Source organism: Equus asinus, chromosome X (genome assembly GCF_041296235.1).
Source record: "Equus asinus isolate D_3611 breed Donkey chromosome X, EquAss-T2T_v2, whole genome shotgun sequence".
NCBI lineage: Eukaryota > Metazoa > Chordata > Mammalia > Perissodactyla > Equidae > Equus > Equus asinus.
The window spans coordinates 125483775-125511218 of record NC_091820.1 but is presented as its reverse complement, the minus strand read 5'-3'; positions in this window follow the sequence as shown (position 1 = coordinate 125511218).

Below are 27444 nucleotides of genomic sequence, written 5' to 3'. Positions count from 1 at the left end.
TCACTTCTTTTCCAGTATTCTCAAATAAACGTCCAGCTTAATCTCTTCTAGCATTAGCATGGCATCTACACTTTTGCTCCTCTTACATTTATAATCAATATTTCTCAAATGTAACTGATCATTTTCCTTAGCAATCCACTTCTTCATTCTCCTTATCCCATTTATCTGAATGATCATAACATTTTTTCCAAGTCCAAGGGCTCCAAACATTGGAGATTTCAATGACTGCTCCATATCCTTCTCCAGTGTCCAAATAATCTCCAAGCCTTGGTCATTTCCTCTAGAATTTTCTTCTTCTATTTAGTCATAGTGGCACCATTTTGACTCAGAGTCGGTTTGCCTCATACACTCCCCTCAAGGCTCAGCTGAAGACCACACCCCACCCACCAGTATCATTAATAAATGCCTTTCCTGGCTGCAGTTCACACTAATTCTGCTAGGAAATAATATGTACTTCTTAATTTAGGACTTAATTATACATAGTTTGGAGAAGTCTAAACCATACATTGGTTAGTGTCACTCAACCCCTCCCCTTGTCAAAGCCCTCTACAGTGACTTCCCATCATGCTTAGAATAAAATCCAGACTCCTTTCCATGGTCTACAAGGATCTATATGATCTTGCCTGTTCCCACCTGTCCTTTCTCACCTTGAACCACTCTGCCCATTGCTCATTTCTCTACAGCCATACTGGCCTTCTCAATTTCTAGAATGCTGCCAAGCTTTCTCACACCTCAAGACTCTCTACCTGGAAGTTCACTTCCAACTCCACCTCCAAATCTTTGTCCAACTCCTACTCATCCTCCAGGTTTCAGCTTAAGTTTCACTGACTCAGAGGAGCTGAATCTGAGGCTCCCCATCTAAATAAGCGTCTGTAGTTAGTCTTTATTATAAAATCTTGCTCTTTTCCTTTGATGACTTTTCAGAATTTGTAATTATACATTTATTTGTGATGTAAAAAATGTCTATATTACTTAAGACCATGAGGGCAGGGATTGTGCCTGTCTCTTTCATTTCTCTCTTTAACACTTAGTACAGACCCTGGCACATAGTAGGCACTCAAGGTAACTACTTGTTGAATAAGAGACTTTCAGTTGTAACAGAATGTCTTTTATTTACCTACATCTAATGAAAACTGAATCCTACTTATCCTAAGCCATGGACTCCCTCAGCTCTCTCTACACTATAGATCTTATTAAGTTGTTTTGACGGTAGAACTACCAGACAATTGCTCCCTGTTTTATTAGGTGAAATTATGCTAGTCACTTGTATTAATTTGCTATAGTGTTTCAGAGAATTTCCACTGGAAATAGACTTTATGTTTTCTTTTAATGTGCTTCCTGTTTGATCCACTGCATTCCACTATCCAAGCCCGACCTCTGTCACTCCTGTCCATGCCATTTTCAGAAACACTATGCTTTGACTTACTGCAGTTGAGTCAAACTATGAATTTAAGATGTTAATCTCTCTGAAAAACACTGAATATTTATACTCAAACGTTCACATTTATTTCTCTGGAAATTACATATTTACCTTTTTAATAGAGGCTCAAAGTGTAGACATCTTGAATTAGAGATATGGGGAGATGACCCACATAAAAATTTTCTAAGTTCTGCCTCAGGTGCAGTGTCACTACGAGTTATGAGTTGATTAGCAATAAAGGACAAAGAAGGTAATTTTCATGATTTATTAGAATTGCTTTCTTCAGGCCCAAGGCCTTCCTTACTTGCTTTGTCCTTTTGGATGTGCACTTCTTTCTCCACTCACAGTATGTCTCATTTGAGGATACAGTTTGGCCTAGTGGCTAAGACTTTGAAGTCTGGAGCTGGACTGCCAGAGCTCAAGTCCTTGACTTTAATATTTACTAACTATGTAACCTTGAGTAAGCCACTTAACCTGTGTGTTAGTTTCCTCATACGTAAAATGAGGATAATAAAAAATGACAATAATAATAGTACATACTTCATAGAGTTATAAGAGGATTTAACAAATTTATATTTGTAGTGCTTAGAGCAGGGCTTGGCATACGGTAAGTATGCTATTACATTATTTTTTTTTTCATTTTGAATGAAAAGAGTTGTGTGCACATTTTTGTATGCCAGCACTTGCCCTTTTATTCTTATCATTGGCCATTTTTGAATTTAGAAGGCATAAAAGTGACTGCAAGGAGGCGGGATGTCACCTAGAGTAATAATCCATCCTATGAAATCGTTTATGGCCTCCCTCCTTGTCATTCTTCTTGTGTGTGGGATGATATGAGAGTTCTTGATTACTGGAACCCAAGGATGCCCCATTCTTATCTCTGATGCTTTGAAGATCCCTAGGAGCTTTTTGGACAGATTCAAGCGTACACCAGTCCATGAGCAGTCTAGATTCATGGGGTTAGGCCCAACTGTGCACATTCTGTTGTCTAGGGTGACTTATCACCCTGGTTTGCCAGAGATATTCCCAGATTTAGCACTGAAAATACTGTGTCCCAGTAAACCCCTCAGTCCCAGGAAAACTAGGACAGTTAGTCCTGCTATTCCTCACTGACTTTCACTTGCCTAGGCAGATCTCTCAGAACCTTGTACCTTACACATGCATCTTTGATACAAAGCTATGATCTTGCCTGTGATCTAGGTGGCAGTTAAACTCCATTTTTGATATACCTTATTTCAAACCACCTTACTGCTTGTGCCACCTACCTGCAACATATTGTTCCTTCTACAAATAGAAGCCATGCTGTGATGTAACTAGAGTTTATATTTTCTTATACTGGGCTAATGGCTAACTTTTTTGGTAAAACTATTGATTCCAAGAAATGGTAACACAAAAAGACTTCATTCTCCTCATTCCCCCTTTAACTTATTTTTTATTGAGATGTAATTCACGTATCATAAAATTCACCTTTTAAAAAGTATACCATTCAGTCATTTTTAGTATATTCACAGTGTTATACAATCATCACCACTCTCTAATTCCAGAATATTTTCATAGCCCCAGTAAGAAACCCTGTATTCTTTATTAGTCAGTCCCAATTCCCCCATCCCCATACTCCAGGCTCTGAAAACAACTAATGTACTTTCGGTCTCTATGGATTTGCCTTTTCTGGACATTTCACATAAATGGAATCATACAATATGTGGCCTTTTATATGTCACTTAGCATAAGATTTTCAAGGTTTATCTGAGTTGTAGTATGTATCAGTAATTCATTCATTTTTACAGGCAAATAATATTCTATTGCATGAACATACTACGTGTTTGTTTATCCATTCATCAGTTGCAGCACATTTGGGTTGTTTCCAGTTTTCAGCTATTATGAATAATGCTGCTATGAATATTTATGTACACGTTCTTATGTGGACATGTATTTTCATTTTTATATGCTTAACTTTTTGAGGAACTGTAGACTGTTTTCCAAAGTGGTTGCTCCATTTTACATTCCTACCAGCAGTGCTTGAGGGTTCCAATTTCTCCAACATTTATCTTACCTCTTGATTATATCCATCCTAGTAAGTAACAAGTGATATCTCATTGTGCATTTCCCTGATGGCTAATGATGTCCACCATCTTTTTATGTGCCACTTGTATATTTTATTTGTAGAAATGTCTATTCAGATCTTTTGCTTATTTTTTAGTTGAGTTAATTTGTCTTTTTCTTATTGAGTTATGAGTTCTTTATATTCTGGATACAAGTCCTTTAATAAATACGTAATTTGCAAATACTACCAAATGCATGTTCACTTGTCACTTTCTTAAATAGTGAAACTTTTTTTTCTGGAGGAAGATTAGCCCTGAGCTAACATCTGGTGCCAATCCTCCTCTTTTTGCTGAGGAAGACGGGCCCTGAGCTAACATCCGTGCCCATCTTCCTCTACTTTATATGTGGGACGCCTACCACAGCATGGCTTGCTAAGCAGTGCCATGTCTGCACCCAGGATCCAAACCGCTGAGCCCCGGACCGCCAAAGCGGAATGTGTGCACTTAACCACTTCACCACTGGGCCAGCCCCAGTAGTGAAACTTTTGATGCACAAAACCTTTTAATTCTGATGAAGTCCAATTTATCTATTTTTCTTTTGTTGCTTGTATTTCTTGTCTCATTTATAAGACTCCATTGTCAAATCCAAGGTCACAAAGACTTACCCCTGTTTTCTTCTGAAGAGTTTTATATAGGTTAAAAGCAAATAGACCTTTGATCCGTTTTGAGTTAATTTTAGCATATGATGTGAAGCTAAGGGTACAACTTTGTCCTTTTGCATGTGGCTATCCATTGTCCCAGCATCATTTCTTGAAAAAGCTTCTCTTTCCCCATTAAAGGGAACCCTTACCAAAAATCAATTGACCATGTATACATGGGTTTATTTCTGGACTGTCAATTCTATTCCATTAATCTCTATGTCTATCCTTATGCCAGTGCCACACTGTCCTGATTATTGTTGCTTTGTAGTAGGTGTGAAGTGTGAGTCTCCCTACTTTGTTCTTCTTTTTTGGGATTGCTTTGGCTATGCTGGCTCCCTTGAATTTCCACCCGAATTTTAAGATCAGTTTGCCAATTTCTACAAGGAAACCAACAGTGATTCTGATAGGGATTACTTTTAATCTGTATATCATCTTGGGAAATATTGCCATAATAACAATATGAAGTCTTCCAATAAATGAACATGGGATAGTTTTTCAGTTATTTAGATGTTGTTTAATATCTTTCAACAATCTTTAGTAGTTTTCAGGGTAGAATTTTTGTAATTCTTTTGTTAAATAATATTCCTAATTTAAAAATTTACTTTGATGCTATTGTAAATGGAATTGTTTTCTTAATTTTGTTTTTAGATTGTTCATTGCAGGTGTGTAGAAATTAATTGTTGTATATTGATCTTGTATCCTGCAACCGTGCTGAACTCATTACACTAATATTTTTTTAGTGGATTATCTACAATTTTCTATATACAAGATCATGTCATTTGCAAATAGAGATAGTTTTACTTCTTCCTTTCAATCTGGACACCTTTTATTTCATTTTCTTTCTCCTATATGTTTTTAAATTATTTTCTTAATGGTTTACCTGGGAATTACAATTAAAATCTTAGTTTATAACAATCTTGTCCAGATTGACACCAACTTAATTTCAATAGTATACAAAATATTTGCTCCTATCTAAATCCATTCCCTCCCCATTCTTTTATGCTGTTATCATCATACAAATTGCACATTTATACAGTATGTATCCATCAACACAGATGTATAATTGTCGCTTTATGCAGTTGTCTTTTAAATCAAACAGGAGAAAAATGTTACAAACAAAAAATATATTTATACTCTCTTTTATAATTAATTATTTAGCTACCTTTACCATTGCTCTTTATTTTTTCATGTGGATTTGAGTTACCGTCCTTTCATTTCAGCCTGAAGATCTCCTGTAAGTATTTCTTACAGAGAAGGTTTGCTAGAATTTAATTCTCTCAGTTTTTGTTTACCAAGGACTGTCTTAATTTCTCTTTTATTTTTGATCACTGTAGCTTTGTAGTATGTTTTGAAATCGGGGTTTGTGATTCCGCCGGCCTTGTTTTTCTTGCTCAGGATTGCTTTAGCAATTCACGGTCTGTTGTTGCCCCATATGAATTTTAGGATTCTTTGTTCAATTTCTGTGAAGAATGTTCTTGGGATTCTGATTGGGATAGCATTGAATCTGTAGATTGCTTTAGGTAGTATGGACATTTTAACTATGTTTATTCTTCCAATCCATGAGCATGGAATGTCTTTCCATCTCTTTATGTCGTCGTCAATTTCTTTCAAGAAAGTCTTGTAGTTTTCATTGTATAGATCCTTCACTTCCTTGGTTAAGTTTATCCCAAGGTATTTTATTCTTTTCGTTGCGTTCTCTTTTATTTTTGAAGAATACTTTTTCTGGCTGTAGAATTCTCTTAGCACTTTTATAACTTTGACTGTGTCATCCCACCACCTTCTGGCCTCCATGGTTTCTGATGAAAAATCAGCTCTTAAAATTATTATAGATCTCTTTTACATGATGAGTCATTTCTCTCTTGTGGCTTTCAAGATTCTCTCTGTCTCTTTCTTTTGACATTTTGATTATCATGTGTCTACGTTGAATCCCTTTGAGTTTACTGAGCTTCTTGGATATGTAAGTTAATATATTTTTTTCAAATTTTGGCAGTTTTCAAGCCGTTATTTCTTCAAATATTCTTTCTGCCCCTTCTCTCTTCCTTTCCTTCTAGGATTCCCATATGATGATATGCTTGATGGTGTCCCACAGGTCTCTGAGGCTCTATTCATTTTTCTTCATGCTTTTCTCTTTCTGTTCCTCAAACTGGGTAATCTCAATTGACCTATCTTCAAGTCCACTAATTCTTTCTTCTGCCTGCTTAAGTATGCTGTTGGGCTCCTCAAAGTGGATTTTTCATTTCAGTTATTGTACTCTTCAAATCCAGAATTTCTATTTGGCTCCTTTTTATAATGTCTATCTTGTCACCAATATTTTCTATTGGTGAGACATCATTCTCATGCTTTCTTTAGTTCTTTAGAGCTGCTTTTATTTAGTTCTTTGGATATGTATAAAATAGATGATTTAGTCTTTTTCTAGTAAGTCCAAAATCTTGGCTCCCTCACAGACAATTTTTATTAATTGCCTTCTTTTTCCTCCTCTGTATGGGCCAGATTTTCTTGGCTTTTCTTTTTGTATGCCTCATAATTTTTGCTAAAAATTGGACATTTTACATAACATAATGTGACAAGTCTGGAAATCAGATTCCCCCCTCCTCACGGTTTCTTGTTTTTTGCTGTTTGTCATTGTTGTTGTTGTTGTTGCTGTTTGCTTGTTTAGAGATATTTCTGAATAAATTATGCAAAGTCTGTATTCTTTGTTGTACATGGTCACTGAAGTTACTGCTTGGTTAGCTTAGTGGTCAGCTAATGATCAGATAGAGTTTACCTTAAATTACTAGAACCAGTACGTCTCTTAGTCTTGTCAAAGGGCTCTGTGTGTGTTGAGGCATGTCTTCAACACTCAGCCAGGTGTGGATAACCTGGCTCTGCCTGGGCTCAAACTCATAGTCACTCGTCAGTGGAGAAAATAATCATATTACACATGCTATTATTGATTATTTTCTGGCATAGGTTATTCACTTGGTCTGAACTACAATGAAAAGTTATAAGTAGACTAAATAAATGTCTAAAACATTTAAAAAATCATGTTAGATTCCTCATGTGTTTTATTAACTGGTATGTAACAAAAGCTATGCTATAATGAACTTCGCATTGCTCCAGTCTGTTTTTGCACTAGATTCAATGATTTAAGAGAAATAATTCATTATGATTTGCTGTGCTTAGAATTCAAAGTTTAGTCCTTTAACTCTACTAAGCTATCTTTTTGGTGTATTTTTATTTTTTGCTCATTGAACGACTATCTTTTCTAAGATAATCTTAAGAAATGATGCAGAAATAGGTTAGTGAAGGGTCACTTTGATTTTGACTACCTATACTACTTATGATGCTGTCAATATAAATTCTTTGATTTTGTTTTATTAAAAGTGAAGCAGGTTATGAAAAACCCATATGCTTTTAAGCTACCATGAACTTAGTTATATAAGAGGAATTTAAAATTTGGCAAACAAAACTGTTTGACGGTTGGAAATATATTGGAGAAAAACTTTCCTTGGCTTAAAGCTGAGAAGTCATTTGAGTTAGTCTAGCATGCAAATTAATGTGCTTGAGTTTAGTGAAGGAAGATATGTGAATGTCTTGAAGATTAGCAGTTAGGATTATAAGTGATAAGGAAGGATGGCAAAGTACAAAGAAAAAATGATTGGATTTAAGAATCCCCAAAGAACAATGTTCCAAATCTTGCTCAAAATTTTTCTGACTGCATTTTTTTTTGGTACCATGATCATTTAGGACTTTTGGAATAGCAAATAGAACAAGAATCAATCTAACTGGAGAAGAGTCATTCTAATTGAAGGGGAAGGTATATAGGCAACAGTAAAATTCCAACTCTGGAAGAAGTCTGCTGTAGTGAAATACCTCATTGAAATAGGGCCTGGCACACAGTAGACACTCAGTCAGTCTTTGTTGAATGAATTATACTAAAATTTATTGTGATGGGAACATACTGGGGTGAAGTTTATTTTTCACTGAGCATGGGAGAAAAGATTTGCTAGGCAAGCATGCATCTTTAACACAAAGAAATGTTAGCCATGTTGATAGTGTAGGCTGACTATGGGGTAGAAAGGAAATATTTGTGTGTATCTGCAGAGCTTGGGGTCTTATAAATAAATTTTGTTGAAAAATTGGGATCTTGGGTTAAGAGTAAGCCTTGGGAAGATTATTTACTACTGGTATAGATAGTGATAGAACTCCAGGGAGATTTATCCAACTCTGGAGGTATATGTTTACATTTCAAGGAAAAATGAGACCAGGGACCTTGGAGGCATTTCTATGTCAGAAAAGTTGGAGACTTATCTAGTCCTTGGAAAGATGCATTTATATTCAAAAAGATTGGAATAAGAACCCAAGATCCTTTTTGTTCTGTCTCCAAAGAGCAAAGGTTTCACTCCCTCCTTTTGAAAGGGAAGGAGGAAGTATCTGCCTCTTTCTCCTGTATTTAAAGAAGAGAAAATCCATTTTTCTCTGTTCCTCACCTGTCATACAGCCTTGCCTGTGTAGGAGATTGGACCTGACTTTCATCGTGGCACCCCAGGGGTAAGAATCAGGGGATGGGGAACTTGAGGTCATTATTTGCTTTTTTACCAAATAGTGATAAGCTGTCTCTGATCCAGAATATTCCATGTGTGCATTCAGAATAAAATTAATAAATATGAATTTTAAAAACTTAACACAGACCAATTGTTTTCAAGAGTTGTCATCACAGCAGCATTTGCATTCTTGTTTGATTTTTTAAAGCACTTACAGTATTCTCAAGTACAACACTTGAAAGTAATAACATTGCAGGTTATTTTTTTAAAAGTCTCTAAGTCTGAGTTCTCTCCAAAATCTGATTGACCATCTAATTAATAGGGCCAATTATGGGGGTTTTACAAAAATTAAGGCTCATTTGAATTGTATGACTCTAAAGAGATAAGAGCTTTTCTTTACAAATCAGAACAAAAAAATGCTAAAATTTTGAAGGTTTTATATTGTTGTTAAGATGATTCCATTTATTTTTACTGTAAAAAAAATATCATATCAACTAGGAGATGGGCCTTCCATGAAGGAACATCTACAGATATTATTTCATTTCCTGTCCACAGACATTTGAAGTAGCTTAGAAAACTTACATAATATAGTTCAATTTGTGGTAAATGAAAAAGCTTTTATGTTCGATTTTTTTGTTACATTTGGATCAAAATGATAACAGATACAGAGAAGTCAGAGAATGAGATTCTGGAAATTAAGCTGACTTTGTGGAAGCAGAAAATAACTGACCTCTATTTTCATTTTGTTTTTCTGCGAATGGCTTCCAACTTAGATACAAGAATTGTCTAGGCAAAGCCCAGGGTAAGCATAGAAGGAAGACACATTAGTGCCCAGCTTCATGGCTTCCGTAAACATTCAGGCTCCTTGGAATGGCCCCTCATGACCTAGCCCAGTTTCATACTTCCTACCTCATCTCATCTCCTTTCCCCTTCTCCTGAAAGACATTATGCTCCAGCAATGATAAGTTACTTAAATTTTGCAAACTTAGTGGACGGTGTCACACCTCCATGTCTTTGAACATATTTTCCCCCTCACTTAGAAAGGTCTTCCCACCTTAACAGCCTTATCTTACTGGCAAACGCCAATTCATCCCTTAGACTTCTACTCAGGCATGACTTTCTTCTCTGTCAAATCTTCCTAGTTTCCATTTCCCCGTAACATCTCCATGACTCTGTTACTTGTACATGCATACAGGCTGAAATTATCTGTTTGCATTTCTGTATCCTACGTCTCTGTGTCTTATACTTCTTGTGCTTAACACAGTACCTGGCACATAGTAGCCACTCAATAAGTGTTAAATGAAATAATGAATAGATGCTTGGATGAATGAATGAAGGTATATGTTTTTATTTTTCTATGTTTTGACTGGCATCATAGAAAAAAAAAGAATTTAGAGTCTGAAAGGGATAACTTCGGAGATTACCTGACCTGTCTCCCACTCATGCAAGCATCCTTTCTAGAGCATCCCTACCAGAGGCTCAGCCAGCTTGAACATTTCCAGGAAGAGGTTTCTGCTTTCTGAGTAAATGTATTCTATTTTTGGATAGTTTTCATTTTTTAGGTTTTGTTTGTTTGTACTGTTTATCTGAAATGTGCTTTCTTGTAATTTCCATCTATTTATCCTAGAGTTTGTCTCTGAAGTAACACAAAACAAGTGTACCACCTCTTCCATTGTCGAATCTTGTAAGAGTTGGCACAACTTGGTTTAGTCTACTTCTCTCCAGGCTAAACATACAGTTACTTCAACACTTTCTTGTCCGTCTTGGTTTCTAGACCTCTCCTCAGCCTGGTCATCTTTGTAGGCATATTCTTCCAATGTCACTCTTAAAATGAATTATCTACATTTGAACATGATGTCTCAGATGTGTTCTGACTCATGTCCAGTAGAATTACTATTTATTGCATATGTACACTATTAGCTTGAGAAACTAATGTCACACAAGGCCATTTTCCCTATCCCTCCTACCAGTAATTCACATTTTTGGAGTTCCTGCTGCCCTTAAAGTGAGATTCTACTTTTCCTTTCATATCTAGAGAATGATATGTCCTTATTATAAAGCTCAATATAGTGAGTAGGGGTTTATGGGCTGGTGAATGAAAATGTTTCACAAAGGAAATGATAAACAAACTGGTGCTAGGAGATCAGGACAGTATAACCTTAATGCACAAATTGGGTCTTCCAGGAAGGCTGACAATTACTTTCTGAACTGTCACTAGCTTAGTATATATAATAGAAGACGTAGATGGGATAAAGAGGCAAAGCTTTTAGCAATGTTGCCATGTGCAGATTCAGTCTAAAGAGACAGCCCCACCTCACCCCTCCACACATGGACATACAAAATGATTGCTTCAGTCAGTTTTGCCGGAGTGCCCTGGTAAATAATGTGCTGGTGCTACCAAGGCCAGATGAAAGCCAAGAACAGCTGTACCTAAACTGGATCTGGCCATCCTGTCCTCACAAACATTAACATGAGCAAGAGCCTCTTCAGCAACAGATTAAAAGGCAATTATCCTACAGCTTACTCTTTCAGGACACACAGAGTAAATAATACCCACATAGGTGGGCAAAATGAGGTCCCCTGGCACCAGCCCCAGATCTCATCTTTTCATGTCAAGCTCTTCCACAATCTCACATGGCCACTTTGGCTTCAACTTTGTTGACAAGGAAAAAACATGAAAATCCCATGTAGAGGAAGATGCAGACTCCTGTCTTGTCAGAAAGCAATTTTAGCTGGTTACCTGGATCAAAAATAATTCTCACAGTTCTATTTTATATTCTATGCATACCAACTATTAAAGGTCTACAAAGGAAACGTTAGCTGCTGGGTTTGTGCTAAAGATTTTGATGATTTTTATTCTAGGAAGGTCCATAGGCTTGCCCCAGTCAACATCTTCTCCCACACATGTAAGAAGGTGAATGTTTCACAAACCACACACTCCTCTCTGAATACTGATAAAACATAGCCACAGTTCAAAGTGAATTTCTACAATCTTACATTTACAAAGATTACAGAGAAAAGTCTTTGGATTTCTGACAAACACAGTCAATCCTTTATCCTTTTCTTTCTTATGGGCTAAAGCACAAGCTGATGTGAGAATCAGTAGTCTCTATCTTCTGGTATTTCTTCTATAGACATGAAATATTAAATATTTGCTTTCTTATTCTTTGAGTTTCAGGGAGTAGAATTTTTTTCAGAAACAATTCTATGAAATAATGAAAAGGAGTGACTATTGATCAGCTTTCTTTTTTTTTTTGAGAAGATTAGCCCTGAGCTAACATCTGCTGCCAATCCTCCTCTTTTTGCTGAGGAAGACTGGCCCTGAGCTAACATCCATGCCCCTCTTCCTCTATTTTGTATGTGGGACGCTGCCACAACATGGCTTGACAAGCAATGCATAGGACTGCACCTGGGATCCGAACCAGCAAACCCTGGGCTGCTGAAGCAGAACATGCCAACTTAACTGCTGGGCCACCGGGCCAGCCCCTTGATGAGCTTTCTTACTAATCAACTAGTAGCAATTCTTTAACATGCTACGGCTAAGTTAATAAGTGTTGTAATAGAAAATGAGAAAAAAAATTTCATGTAAAATGATACTATGGGGTCAGCCCGGAGGTGTAGCAGTTAAATTTGTGCACTCTGCTTCAGCGGCCTAGGATTCACAGGTTGGATACTGGGCATGGACCTAGACTTTGCTCATCAAGCCATGCTGTGGTGGCACCCCACATACAAAATAGAGGAAGATTGGCACAGATGTTAGCTCAGTGACAGTCTTCCTTGAGCAAAAAGAGGAAGATGGGCAATGGATGTTAGCTCAGGGCTAATCTTCCTCACTAAAAATAAAAAAAGAGAGACAGAGACTAAAATTTTACTTGATATTAAGGGTTCACAGAAACTTAGAGTTGGAAGAGGCCATCATGATTTAATTTAATCCAGAATACGAAGAATCGTTTGTATTTCCTGATTACTATATGCCAGGCACTACACTAAGCATTTACAAATATTTTCTTATTTAGTCCTCATAAAACACTATGAGGTAGATATTATTACTATCTCCATTTCCCAGGTGAGGAAACTGAGGCCCAGAGAGGTTAAGTGACTTTCTCAAATCCACACAACTGGTAAGTGGAAAAACTGCCTCTTAACTTCTGTCCTTTTCTAGAGAAAGGGAATTTGAGGCCCAGAGATAATCGGCTATTTTTTCCAGTTTGTACAGCTACCTAGTGGCAGAGTGAGGGCTATAACCCTGGTCTCCAGACTCCTAATCCAGTGCCCTTTCTATGTCTTCCAGCCTCTAAGGTCTTTAGGGGGATGGAACATGTTCCAGACAGTTGAATCAATACTCTTTCTTCAACAAGACCTAAAAACAAAAACTGAGCAGGAAGTCACCTTGATTTTGTCTTGCAAAGCTTATTCATTAGAAGGAAAAAAGAAAATCTTCTGTCCCTTAAAATAGCCGTTTCTCGGTATGCTGCTACATAATGGGCCTACTCAGGCAAATGGAAGTGGGTCGATAGCGGGGTGCAGAACAGCCGTCTTTGCCCAGAAAATGATTCAATAGATTTGAGTTCACTGGCTGCTTTAGGCACTGGTTATGTGGTACATCCATTACTGGGGAACAGCTAAGAGCAGTTTCAAAAAATAATTCTCAATAAACCCAGAAAAATATAGTATCTATTAAAAATAAGAAAACATGTTTTGGCTGCCATTTGTGATGCTTGGATACTGGGAAATATTTAAGTAAGGCAGAGTGGGGTTCTTGGGAATGAATTTGAATATGTGTTTCCTGTAAGCCTGAAGGCAACACTTGGTTGCTGGATTTATTCAAGGTTGGTGCAGGTCACGAATGAAAATCAATGAACCGGGTTTCAGATTGAATATCTAATGGTTACACATTGTCTCAGATTTGTCATCCTGTTTGTCCCCTGCCCCTGCTTTGCAGTCTCTCAGCACCAAGCACAGATCATAGCATATAGAGGGTGCTCGATAATTGTTTGCTGATTCAATGACTGCTGCATAGGTTTGGCTTAGATTACCAAGGTCCGAAGGGCTGGACCCTGCCTTTTAGGAGGACTTAAGAAACATAAAAAATGACATAAAGGAGCTATTTGCTCTTTTATGAGGCTCCTTGAGTGAAACAGAAGAAGGTTTGCAAGTATTATTTGCTGGTTTTGCTGTTGCTGTTGCTTTCCCTCCACACACTGGGCATTTGCAGCTCCAAGCAGATCTGTGGATAACACTCTGTCCTTGGCTCCAGACATGAAATCCTGTGATGTCAACTACATTGTGTGAGATCATGAACACTATGTCCCATTATGGTGTTGGAAAAACTGTGGTGCACATTGCCAACTTCACGATGATAGAGAAGTGCTCACCACCCCCAGCCCCTGCTTAGCTGTACAGCCAGCAAGGCCACAGGAAGTCCTAACTAAGGAAGGAAGCCTCTTCCAAACAATGTTGATCTGTCCTCATTCAAGGGCAGAAAGTAGTCAAGAGAAGCTAATCTCCTGAGACAGACGGCAACAGCAACTGAGCCCTTTGGCATCGTCCATTCCTCACCTAGATGTCCCCTTGGTTCAGTCTTCCATAAAGACGTTTCCTGCATGTCATTTATAAACTTGAAAGGGAGGCAATTGATCAGAGGAGTTGATCCAATATTTCAGGGAGGGGAGCTGGATTCAAAATAACCTCAAAATCTATCTGCAGCTGCCCATTTCTCAGGACTCTTTTGAGAAGAAAAAGTCATTGATGAAACCTTAAAACAAGTAAATAATACCTTGCTTCCAAAGAGTTCATACATTAACAGCTTGAATTTTGTTGCTTTTTAAAAAAAAACTAGTAAATGTGAGAAGTATGGACTTCTCTGGTTTTCCTGGCACTCCTCTCCCAGCCCCTTCAGACATTAACCCAGCAAGGCATGCTTTGAGGCTTTGCCCCTTAAACTCCATACAGGAATGAAGAAAATCCCTGTGTCCTTGGGGCTAATACTTTAGGGACAAAGGGCCAGCTTGTAAGATGTAGACTGAAGGAAAGAGTGTGAGACTGGGGAGAAAAAGAGGCAGTTTTGGCTCTGCCACTTTCTACTGTGTGCTCTTTAGCAGGTCAACTGCCCTCTCTGGGCCCCAATTTCCTCATCTATAAAAGGAAGGATGTTGGGATAGATGCTTTCTGAGGTTCTTTCGAGTGTCAACAATTTATGATTCATCATCATTTCTGACTTCCTTATGATGATGGCACAAGAAAAGCAAATGAAATAAAAATAGTTTTATTTGTAGCAAGATTACCAATTTTCAGAGAGCTGGATGTGAACCAGCACTATCATAAATTTCTAGAGAAAAGCAGAAGCTGTTTGTTTGGCATTATAACTGCAAAAACATGTGCTAATCAAAATGTCATTTCCTCTCAGTAATTAGAGATTCGGCAAGGAATCCAAATGCAGCCAAAATTGTCTAGCATCAGAGTGTGTAGGATGGACTAGTAGAAAGAGCATAGTGTTGGAGTTTGGAGTTTGGAGTTCAAATTCTAGCTCCACCACTTATTAGCTGTGTGACTTTGGGGAAGCTGCTGAATCTCTCTGGGACTCAGTTTCCTTCTCTGTAAAATACTGTTCAGATCTCTGGATTGTTGTAAGAATTAAATTAGATAACATACCTAAATACCGTGGCAAGTAGCAGACACTCAGTGAACTAGTCCCTTCCTCTTCCCATCTACTTTCCCATATAACACATAGAAAACTCAGTTCCTGCTCTTCAGAAATGTATAATCTAGTGATCAAATCAATAATAATACACTTGAGAATAATTAGGTAACATTGTCAGACAGCAGGTGGGTGGTAAAGACCCAAAGGGGTTCCAAAAAGACTAAAGTGGTCATGGAAGCTTCTTACAGAAGGTAGGATTTGCTAGAAGATACCTCATCTCCATCTGTGCATTTTAAAAATGTGTTATATCTAGAGCTATTTTCTTCTAAGTGTGCAGATGAAGAAATGAGCTCAGAGACGTTAAATGCCTTGTCTGAAGTCACACAGCTTATAATGAGAAAACTCATCCAGGTTTTCTGGTTCCAGGTGCAGGGCTCTTTCCAAAGCAAAGAGGCTGAGCCTAGATGGGTAGAGAGGATTTGGTTAGGGAAAGAGATTATGAGGCAGGAGTTTCAGTAGGAAAAGAGATACAGAAATGGCAAAATCAGCCTTCAGAGCAAAACTGCTTCATCTTCTCACCACCAGTTCCATCAACCCAGATTTGTTCACTCTGCTTTCCTTCTTGTAGCACCAGGTAATATGCTCTTTCTTTTATCCAAGACCAAAGACTAGATTCCAATTCAGCACCTTTTTAAGGGCTTTGCACCTGCAATTTTCTTGTTTCTCGCTTCTCATCAGTTTCTCCCTATTCACAGAAAAACTTTTTGGAATAGTTGTCTCTAATTGTTACCTTTACTTCTTCACTTCCCTTCTTCTTTTCTCAGGCTCCCAATTCCACCACTCAACTGAAATGGCTATTATCAAGGCCAACCATGACTCCTATCTTTGCCAAATCCAATAGTCATTCTCAGTTCTCACCTTTCTTCATCTCTCAGCTGTATTTGACATGGCTGATTATTCCTCCCTTTTGAAACCCCTCTCTTCTCTAAGCCTCCAGAAATTCATGCTCTCATGATTTTTCTCTTTTCACTACTGCTTCCTGGTCTTCTCTGCTGGCTCCTCTTCCTCCTTTGCCTAACTTCTAAATATTGGAGGATCAAGGCTCAATTCTTGGACCTTATTATGGGCTGAATTGTGCCCCCTCAAACTCATATGTTAAGACCTAACCTCCAGTACCTTGTAATGTGACTGTGTTTGGAGACAGGGGTGATTAAGTTAAAACAGGCCTGTTAAGGTGGGCCTGATCCAATCTGACTGCTATCCTCATTAAAAGAAGAAATTTGGACACTCAGAGACACCAAGGGCACACGCACAGAGGAATGACCATGTGAGGACACAGTGAGAAAGCAGCCATCTCCATGTCAAGGAGAGAGGACTCAGGAGAAACCAACTCTGCAGACACCTTGATTTTGGACTTCTAGCCTCCAAAACTGTGAGAAAATAAATTTCCGTTGTTTAAGCCACCCAGTCGGTGGTATTTTGTTATGGCAGCCCTAGCAGACTAATATAGACATCTTCTCTTCTCTGTTTTCAGTGTCTACACTCACTATCTTTCTGATTTCATCTAGTTTCAAGAGTCGAAGCACCATCTGTTTGCTGAAAAGTCCCAAATGTATATCTCTAGCCTGCCTATTTCTAATAGCTGGCTACCTACTCCACACCTCCAGTGGATCTGTAATGGGCATCTTTAACTTAATCTGGCAAAAACAGTATTTTCTTACTCTAGGATCCATGCTTTTAAGCACTGTATTGAATTAGAGTTATTTCCTTGTACACCGCTATTAATGCAGGCTGTGACTGCATTATTAGTTTTTTCTTTGGTCTATTTGTTTTCATTCTTATCAAAATACTGGTGACTCACATCGTACTTGAGATATTTTTCACTTGGAGTGCTGTCAGTACAAGGATTCCTCATGATGTACTTTGGCAATTGACTTTTTAAAACGTAAATGAAGTTCTTTCACTTTACCCTTGTTAAATTTCATCTTCTCGGTTTTGACCCATCCTTATAGCATATCAAGATTTTAAAACTTAGTTCGGCCATCCATTATGTTACTCTCTCCCATATCTTTGTGTCATTTACAAACGTGATAAGCATGGCTATTTTCATCTAAGTCTTGAAAAACAGTTGAACAGTGCAAGATCAATAAGAGAGCTCTTGTGGCACTTTAATAGAGAGCTCCCTCCAAGTTATCCTCAATCCAATGATCTACACTCTGGCCACAGTTATCAAACCAGTTGTAGATATAGATCACAAAACCATCATCTAGCCTTATATCACCATCTTGTTCACCGGGATGTCATATGAGACTTTGTCAAATGCACCACTGGAACCACACTATCACGGAATGATGGCAGAGTGGTAGCAGTGCGAAAGGAAAAGAAGAGAGATAAGATGTTTCAAAGGAGGATGAATTTGATGGCACTTGGGTATGAGGACAGAGGAGAGGCATTCAAGTACAGTGCAGAGTACCTCCTATGGATTGCAAATGTGGGTTTTATTTTTTGTTCTACACAAAGATTTTTAAAATTTGGTAGGTTGCCCAACAACATGAATGACTCTCAACAGCATTATTCTGAGTACAAAAGAGTACATACTGTATGGCTCTATGTATGTGAAGTCCTAGAACATGAAAACTAATCTGTGGTGGAAAAAAAAAGATCAGCGGTTACTTGGGTGGGGAGAGGTAGGATTTGACTGGGAAGAGGCAAAAAGGAACTTTCTGAGGTGATGGAAATGTTTTGTATCTTCATAGGCACTTGGGTCATAAAGGCATATATATTTGTCAAAATGCATCAAATGGTATACTTCGCATTTGTGCTTTTGTTTTTTAAAGATTGGCACATGAGCTAACATCTGTTGCCAATCTTTTTCTCTTCTTCTTCTCCTCAATGCCCCCCAGTACATAGTTGTATATTCTAGTTGTGAGTGCCTCTGGTTTTGCTATGTGGGATGCTGCCTCAGCATAGCCTGATGAGTGGTGACATGTCTGCGCCCAGGATCCAAATCGGTGAAACCCTCGGCTGCCAAAGCAGAGCGCACGAACTTAACCACTCTGCCGTGGGGCCGGCCCCACATTTGTGCATTTTAGTGTTTGTAAAATTTGCCTCGATAAAAAGAACAAAATTCTCTTAACAAATTCTTAACTCAAATGACACACAGTGTGAAGTATGTAGAGGCAAGTGTCCTGATGTCCTCAATTGACTTTGAAATGCATTGAAAAGATGGATTAAGGGATAGCATGTGATAAAGCAAATAAAGTAAAAGGTTACTGGTAGAATCAAGTGATGCGTATATATATGAGTGTTCATTGTAAAAGTCTCTCAGTTTTTCTGTCTATTTTTAAAATTTTTCATAATGGTAGAAATAAAACAGAAAAAAATTGATAGGTTTACTACATTTAAAAATTGGAAGATTTTCCACAAAAATCTAGATATCTGTCTACTCTTAAAAAGTTGGAAGATCTAGGGGCCGGTCCAGTGGTGCAGTGGTTAAGTTCGCGTGATCCACTTCAGCGGCCCGGGGTTCACAGGTTCAGATCCCGGGCACTGACCTATCCACTGTTTATCAAGCCATGCTGTGGCAGGCATCTCACATATAAGATGTAGGAAGATGGACACAGATGTTAGCTCAGGGCTAATCTTCCTTAAAAAAAAAAAATGTTGGAAGATCTGACAAGACTGGTTTTTTCCATAGCTGCAACTGAGTTGTACACTACAGGCCTATTGCTTCCATTGTTTCCCCAACAGGGACAGATTGCACTATTATTTTTTTCTTGAGTCTGGTCTGCTTTGCTCATTTACACTATTGGCCTGGTGCCTTGTAAGCAGTTCAGTTTTTTACCTTGGGAGTATGGTTAAGTCTCAAGCTTTGGCTTCAGCTGGACCTGGATTTATCCCTGGAGCAACTTACCTTCTCTGAACCTCAGGGTCCTTCTCTGTAAAATAACCATAACACCCACCTTATAAGACTGTTGTGAAGACTCAATGAGATCACATATAGTTTCCGGAACACAGTAAGTTCTTAATAAATAATAGGATTCTTTCTTAAGGGTTGAGTCAAAGCTGTTGTCAAGATCAGGAGTCTTGATGAGTGGTAAATAGGAGAACAGTGCTAACCTTGAAAGAAACAGGGAAGTTTAGCTGAGATTTGGGGAAAAGAGTAGGCAGGGGAAAAGACGTATCTAGTTTTAGACAAGTAGAGTAGGGGTGATGTCTAGATATTTGAGTTGCAGCAAGTACCAAACATCTAAGACAGGGAAGTGAAGTTCACAGCAGAAGCCAGGGCTGGAGTCAGAGTTTAGGGGAGTCTCCTTTAAATAGGTGACAGTCGGAACCATAAGAGTGGGTGAGAACTTTGAAGCAGACAGTAGAGAGGTGAGCAGAAGTTCAAGGAGTGAAGCTCAAGAACCATCCTCAAGTTGGAAGCAGGAAGAGAAAAAAGGCAGAGAAGCAGGAGGATGTCCTCAAAGCCAAGAGAAGAGAGTGTCTTAAGAAGAAAGAGGTGTGAATAATCAAAAACTTGTGGAAGCATAATGTAGAAAAGTGGTCTCCACTAACTTGTCAAGCAATAGAGAGACCGTGAGACCCAAACAAGGGCTCTATGACAGGCTCTGTTTGACCTGCTTGCTCCTTCTGGGTTACAGGTTCTAATATGGCAGGCAGGCCACAGTCTGTCACGTGAAAACCAAGAGTCGCATTCTTTAGGAAACAGAAGGATCATCTAGTTCCAATCATAATTCTAGTAGCCCTACCGAGGTTGAAGCAATATACTGTGTCATAGGAAAGAGAAATAAAATGTCTTCTTTATACCAAGTAATATCAGACCTTGGCAGAATTGGGAGGGAAGATAAACAACAAGCTTTTAAACTTTTCCTATTTCTTTTCATTGTGATTCGGTATGAAACTGACTTTGAAATTAACATTATATTTGACATTAATTTATAAATATGGGGCTCAAATGATATTTAGTTATATTATATTATTATCTATATCTAAAATCCATGGCTGAGTTGCACTAATTCTTTCAATATTCCAAAGTAAAATGAAAATGGTCTAAACCAAGGTAGCACTATGATTTAAAACTTTTTTTAAAATCACTGCTTTAAAACAATGCTATACTGGAGACATATAGTTATTTAAAGCCTTTGATTATATTCATATTTTAATGAGATTATCTAGCTGTACTGAAAGAAAGAATAGGATCCTTATCTTAGCTCAGCGTCAGATTTTCTCTGCGACACCAGTTGTACATTGATATTAAAGAAATGTATAGAAAATGCATCCTTAATCTAAAAAAAGCTGTAATATTAATTTCCAAATTGTCATTATTTCTCAAAATTCCTCTTAAAAGTGGTCTTGGAAAATTGATTTCCAGACACCCATGGACTTGCCCTTGGGATTTCCTCTGTTCATAAGTTAGCCAGCTACTGGTTTATCCACTTAGCAAATAAAGCCACAGGAAGGGTTTTGCAAGTTTCATCTATTTCTGCTGTTACCATTTTCCACTAGGTTGCCTAGCTCCGTTCTTTAAGCCTAACTTAAATGTTTCAAATATTAGCAGTTTTCATGTACAGCTTCCAAGTGATAAGATCTACGAAAATTTCAGAATTCATATGTGGACTCAAATATAAGACTCATCTAGAGACCAAGCTATTCAACTTTTCCAAATGCCAAGAACAAGGTTCTGTTAACTCACTAACAAATTTCAGTCAATTATCCAGGTATCTTCTCTTTTCCTTCTAAAAGGTAGGTAAACACACCAGAAGACAAAGAAAGTTTCTTAATCACTAATGTGCTTACACTTTATTTCTTGTGGACACTATTTAGCTCTGAAAGTAATCAGTTTTATTTAAATTAAAAAAATTATCACTGTTACATACAGTATGTCTTACGATAAACCAGAATTCTCCTTAAGCATGTTTCAAAATTAGTTATAAGCTAGTAAATGATGGAGGATGAAAAAAGATTGATGAGACATCAAAAAGTTTCATCACAAACCTGACTTCCACCACTGAAGTATTCTGACGTGAGCTGACATCTTGTTCATCTTGAATAATATTAAAAATTGTTTAATTAGGATTGCACTATTTGCTTTAAACTTAAATCCAGTGGAGATCTTGTATAGTAACTTGTAAAAGATTTTTACAAGGTAAGCTGTAATCACCTGGTCTCTAAGAGGAAGAGATTTCAAGAGTCTTCTCTCATTGAATGAAAAGATAAATTACATTCTTTTGTTTTGGAAGTCATCCATCTGGTTCTAAACTTTGTTTACTGCATGCTCTCTGTTTTATTATCTTAGTTCAATCTTTCATGGGCTTTGTTTTCATGTACAGTCAACTCTTGATTATCTCAATTCAACAATAAAATTGAACAAATATTTATTGAGCATTTGTTAATGGTGCAGCTAATCTAAAACAGCAGACTTTTTTAAAAAAAATAATTTGTATTTGTTTTTGTAATACTTTATGATTTTATTATAAAAATGCCTTGATTCGTATAGTGCTTTATAATTTTCAGAGCACTATCACATACATTATCTCATTTGATTTTATGCAGATTCACTTCCCTACTTAGGAAAGGTTGATTTGGCTTAGGCTGATTGATATTAATATTAATTTGCATTCACTAAGCACATACTGGCTGAACAGCAGGAGCAGGCGGCTGCTGGAGTGTGCTGGGGAGACGGGGAAGCTCGTCTGCGATTACAGCTCTGAGGTGGACAATAGAGCTGATGCACATAATAAGGCAGTAATGACCACACATACACACTGGCATATATGCCTTAATTTATTTTTCCATTGCTATTAACCACTGAAACAGGCATTTTGGAGGTTTAAAATGGATAGCTAATTATGATGGGCAAATAGGATGGCATAATAATTATGTTTGGATGAGTGAGTCACTCGAGATCTAGTAGTTGAAGAAACCTTTGTGACTATCAGTATTGACTCCGGAAAAGGAATTTAAATGGAAATGAACAAAGTAACCACAGATAAGACTTCAGCATCATCTCAGAAAGTGGAGGCTGATGGCAGCAAATCCATTAGCAGAGGAGCATTAGATACTGATTTTAGCCAGTAGCAGTAATAAGTAGCTCATAAAAAGGAGTAGCAGCCATTTTACCTCTGGAAGCACACTCATACTTGGGTTTCACCAGGAGGACAATATGGGGCGTGCAAAGAATATAAGCACTGGTTTTGGAGACTGGGTTTGAATTTCAGCTCTCATATTTACTAACTATGAGCTTCAGCTGTCCTGGCTGCAAAAATAGTCCACACTTCACAGGGTGGTTATGGGGATTCCAGGAGATAATGCATATAAAGCGCTCAGCACAGGGCCTGGCACATAGTAAACATTCAATAAATAGTAGCTATTACTGGGGCTGGCCCCGTGGCTGAGTGGTTAAGTCTGTGCGCTCCGCTGCAGGCGGCCCAGTGTTTCGTTGGTTCGAATCCTGGGCACGGACATGGCACTGCTCATCAAACCACGCTGAGGCAGCGTCCCACATGCTACAACTAGAAGGACCCACAACGAAGAATATACAACTATGTACTGGGGGGCTTTGGGGAGAAAAAGGAAAAAATAAAATCTTTAAAAAAAAAAATAGTAGCTATTACTTCTAGTAGTTTTTAAAAATTATCATTACTCATCACTTATCCTCCCTAGGAGAGCCACCCACTCTCCCATGCCCAAGGCAGCTATTTGGAAACAGAGTGGCTGTAGCAGGCATCAGACAGTTGGTCTGGGCAGCAGGTGCAATATACAGGGTCAAGTAACTAGAAAGGAGGAAAGGCCATATTCATTTCCCTTATGCAGAGAGTGAACTCAGGACAGACAGGAGTTTGAGCAGACTGGCCAGTAGAAGCATTCAGGCAGTGGCAGGAAGCCAGCCTCACTGCTTCTCGACATCTAAGACAGATCTCCCCGAGTCACTTCCAATTGCCAGACGTGGACCTTGGGTTTGCAACCCCAGCAGCCTAGAATGGCAGGAGAGGACCAGAAGGGTCTAGGCATGGGGAGAAGAACATTAAACAATGATCCAAAGCAGCAAGGCAGTCAGACTTGACTAATCAAGGCCTCTACCAGGAGAGGAATACACACAGGGGACATGGAAGGAAAGAGGCTCTCAGAAACAAAAAGGCTGTGAGAACAGAAGAACTCATATAAGTAGCAGTCTTTCTGGATTAATGCAATGCCTTCCAAACAAAAAGGAAGCATGATGGGTTAGTTCAAGTTTCTTCAGACAGAGAAATTGCTGTTAGTCTCTTTGGTGCCAAAGACCTTTTTGGAAATCCAATGAAAGCTATGTATTCTCCCAGGAAAGAAGCAGATGTACACCCACCCACAAAATGTTTCAGGCAATTCCAAGGGGTTTATGGACCAAATTAAGCTCAGATTAAGAGCCTCTGCTATCCAAGGAGATAGGTTAGACTGCAGTTAATATCATGAAGGCATGCTTGGAGTTCCAGATCTCAAGAGATAATGAAATAGTTGACTAGTGTTTACCTCAGTATTGAGAGAAATGGGAACCAGTTAGTTAAACCTTCTCTCTAGTACATGGGCCCTAACAATCCCAAGCAGCAGTTCCATTTCATTACCAAACAATCTGCAGTTTCCACCAAAGGAACCATACTATCACCAGTGAATTCCTTCTGGGTCCAAAAGGCTCTTATAATAAGGAGGAATAAAGGAAGAGTGAAACTCCAGAAAAGACTTCTTTCTTGTTGGGCAAGAGATGGTTTCAGAATTTCAGCTCGCGATCTGTCATTTACCTCTTTACATCTCTGCACCTTGCACTAACTAAGAAGTAGTGTCAGGCCTCAGAGCCATTGTCTATTATATGTACTATCTTTCCTTTCCTCGGCTCTGCCACCAGCACAGACTCTATGGGAAAGATGGAAGAGCACTAGCTGAGCACTTCAGTGGTCACAAATCGAATCACCACCATAAATAATGGAATATTTCTTGTTTGGACACTTTCAAGTTCCACAACTCCAGAAATAGCAATTTAAATGACTTAATTTTCTTCTCCATTGACTTTAATGAAGATCTCCTTAGAATCAGCCATCCGGCAAACGTAAACTCTCAAATAGTGCCGTGAGTGTTTGACTTGGTCCAGGAATGTCTGAGAAATGGACTCTGGTTATGCAACCGAAATATGAATTTGGATTAAATGCTCTCATGACAAAGCGTTAAAAGGTTAGGGGCTCATTTGAAAAGTTAACGCACTCCAATACAGCTGCAGTGGCATTTGAAACACTGAAGCTGACGGACCTAAAGCCCACAGACGCTTACACTTCTTTTTATTTTGTTTTATTTTTCCCTCAAGGATACCTTTAGCATCCAACTATCATCCTAGGGTGCTTGGATACTGGAACTTTCCCCTTTTCCCTTTTTGCCTCTGGAGGGAGGCCAAGCAAACCAAACATAGCCTTGAGTGAGTCCTGACAGGCTTCATGTCTGAGTGCCAGCGCTGAGGAGGCCCTAGGGACCCTCCCCGCCACATGACCTCATTTTATGCTGGAGGCCACCTAGGCTCAGAGAGAGGAAACACTAGCTTTGAGAAATCTGGAAGCTGGACGTGAAAGGGCAAGGCGAAAGGTAAGGTGTCAGAAAGTGCAGGGAACAGAGCAGTGAAAGTTCTTAGCCCGGAATCACAGCCCAATTTTAGAGTTAAGATTAGGATGTCAATTTGCTTGAATTTAAGATATTCATAACCTAATAATCCAAAATTGCGTGGGATGGGCATGAGCTTAGTTGTAAGTACCTTCTTTTTTTGCATTTCCTGTGTTTTATATGATGACCTTAAGATGACATTAACAAATACGTGTCCTGTATTCATTTAAATGTAATGACAATATTAGATTAACTATCGTTAAATATTCTCCTTTAATAATTGTAAAATAAATTGTCATTTAATCACAAGTTTGTCCTACGGCTAAACTGATAATTACCATACCCTGAAAATCCCCTCACTTGCAGCCACTTTGAGTACATTAGGCCACGAGTTCCAAAACTAATTTCCCTGAATGGTGTCAACAAAAGTGACATAATTGTTAGCATGGGCCAGCACCTCTCTACTCAGACACATCACGATTAAACTCAGAAGAGCCCAAATGTCTTGGCTGGATAAGAACAGTCTGGAATACCCAGAGAGAATCGAGTGAGACCAAACATAGACTCCTGTACCTTCACAGTCTCAAAATGTAACTCTCTTTTGTGCATCGACTTGATACCTTGATTCCTGCGAGTCTGCTGGATTTTGATTTGGTCATGCCTATTCCACTCTTCTCTTCTCCTCTCCCAGTACAAGTACTTGAGTGGTTACAGTTGTTTGATTTTTTAAAAAAAGATAATAAGATCAAATGATGTGCATAACAGCCTCTGTTTACTTAGCCCTTACTATATGCCAGGCCCTGTTCCACGTGCTCTACATGTCCACAGCATTCCCTTTAATCCTCACAATAACTCTCTGAAGTAGGTACTGTTATGATTTTCATTTTACAGCTAAGAGGCACCAAGGTGTCACCTGTCCAGGGTCACCCACTTGGTAAAGAGCAGATCTAGGATGTGAATCTGGGTCTAGCTGACCCCAAAGCTCAACTGGCAGGCTATTCTGCCTCCTTATCCACAAGTTTATATATGTGTTGCTTTGATAGGTGCATATCAACTCTCAAGATAACAGAGCATCATGATACGAGGAGGTCACTAGTCTGAGCATATGGTGAGACCAAGGGCTTACAACTTGTATGCTGATCCCCATTATACACTCTCTACCTCTTTGTCCTCACCCACATGCTTGTGCCCCTTGGACTGATGTGTCCTCATTTAGGATCTGCAAAAACAGTCTATCAGTCTTGAGGTTTTTCTTCCCTTATGAGCTTGGCAGTCAGCCTGGGGTGGGGTGTGGAGAGAGAAAAGAGATAAGACAGGTCTCAGTCTTTGTCCTTGAAAACCTCATGTTCTGTCTTATCTGGATTCCACAAAAGGCCAGTGGATTGACTGCAGAAGCCTGTCTCCAACACCACTGGATAGCTGTATGTAGCAGTCTGCAGGAAGAGGGTAGAGGGAAAGAAGCTTGAAACAGATGCACTGTGGAGTCAGGGGCGCAGAGAGAGCCCGGGGTCATGCAGTGGAAGGCACTGAATCCAACTTGTTGGTTCAAAAGCTTTTTTTTAAGGGTATAGGAATTTTTGCCTTCTCCTTCTAGTCCCCACAATTACACAATTTAAGCATATGAAAACCATCAAATAGGTCCTGTGCTAATGATTGTGTTTTAAGATGCAGAAATGGGCCTCAAGAGAAAGTGTGTGTCTTGGAAACTTGGTCACAAGTCAAATATTCCCCCAAAATGTCTGTAGCTAATCAGAGAAATTCAAGTACAGCCCTTGCTGATTGATAGGCGTAACCAAGCAATTCCCCACACTCTGTAAAGCAGCCTCCATGCAACCACCCACGTATTTGCTGATACCTGGGAGAAGTACAATATAGTTCAAGCTCTGGTGGAAGTCAGGGAAAGTTCTGAAAAGGCTGTTTTTTCCACTCTAGAAATGATATATTGCCCATGACCATCATTTCTCAATCTCCCTAAAGAACCAGCCTTCAAAGATTTAAATAACTACAAGGGGATTTAGAAAGTCTGACCAGAAAGAGCCACAGGCAAAGATTAGTGTCAGGAAGGCTGACAGGTAAATTGTCATTATGGTGTGCTAGGTGGAGAGAAATATGTGCAGCCTGTCACTAATTTCCCTCACTAATTTACCCTAACAATGGGGTGACCCAACCCACAGGATCCAACTCCATGGATTAGGAAGAAAGCAAAAATAATAATAACGAGTATAAATCAAGCTGACTGCATCACCAAATATATTATTATTATTTAACATTTAATGAGCACCCACGGTATGGTGGAAGTTGGTTCATGTCAACAATAGCAGCTTATTTTTATTCATATAACACTTGCTGGAAAGCAAGTAGCACAATATGAGTTCAAGTTCACTTTAGGCTTCCAGTTCCTCAGAGGTGTGGACTAATGTTATTGAAGCTAGGCCAGGTTTGTAAAGCCAATGAAAAATCATTTCTTTTGACTGTTCTTTGCTTTGTTGATGCTAAAAGA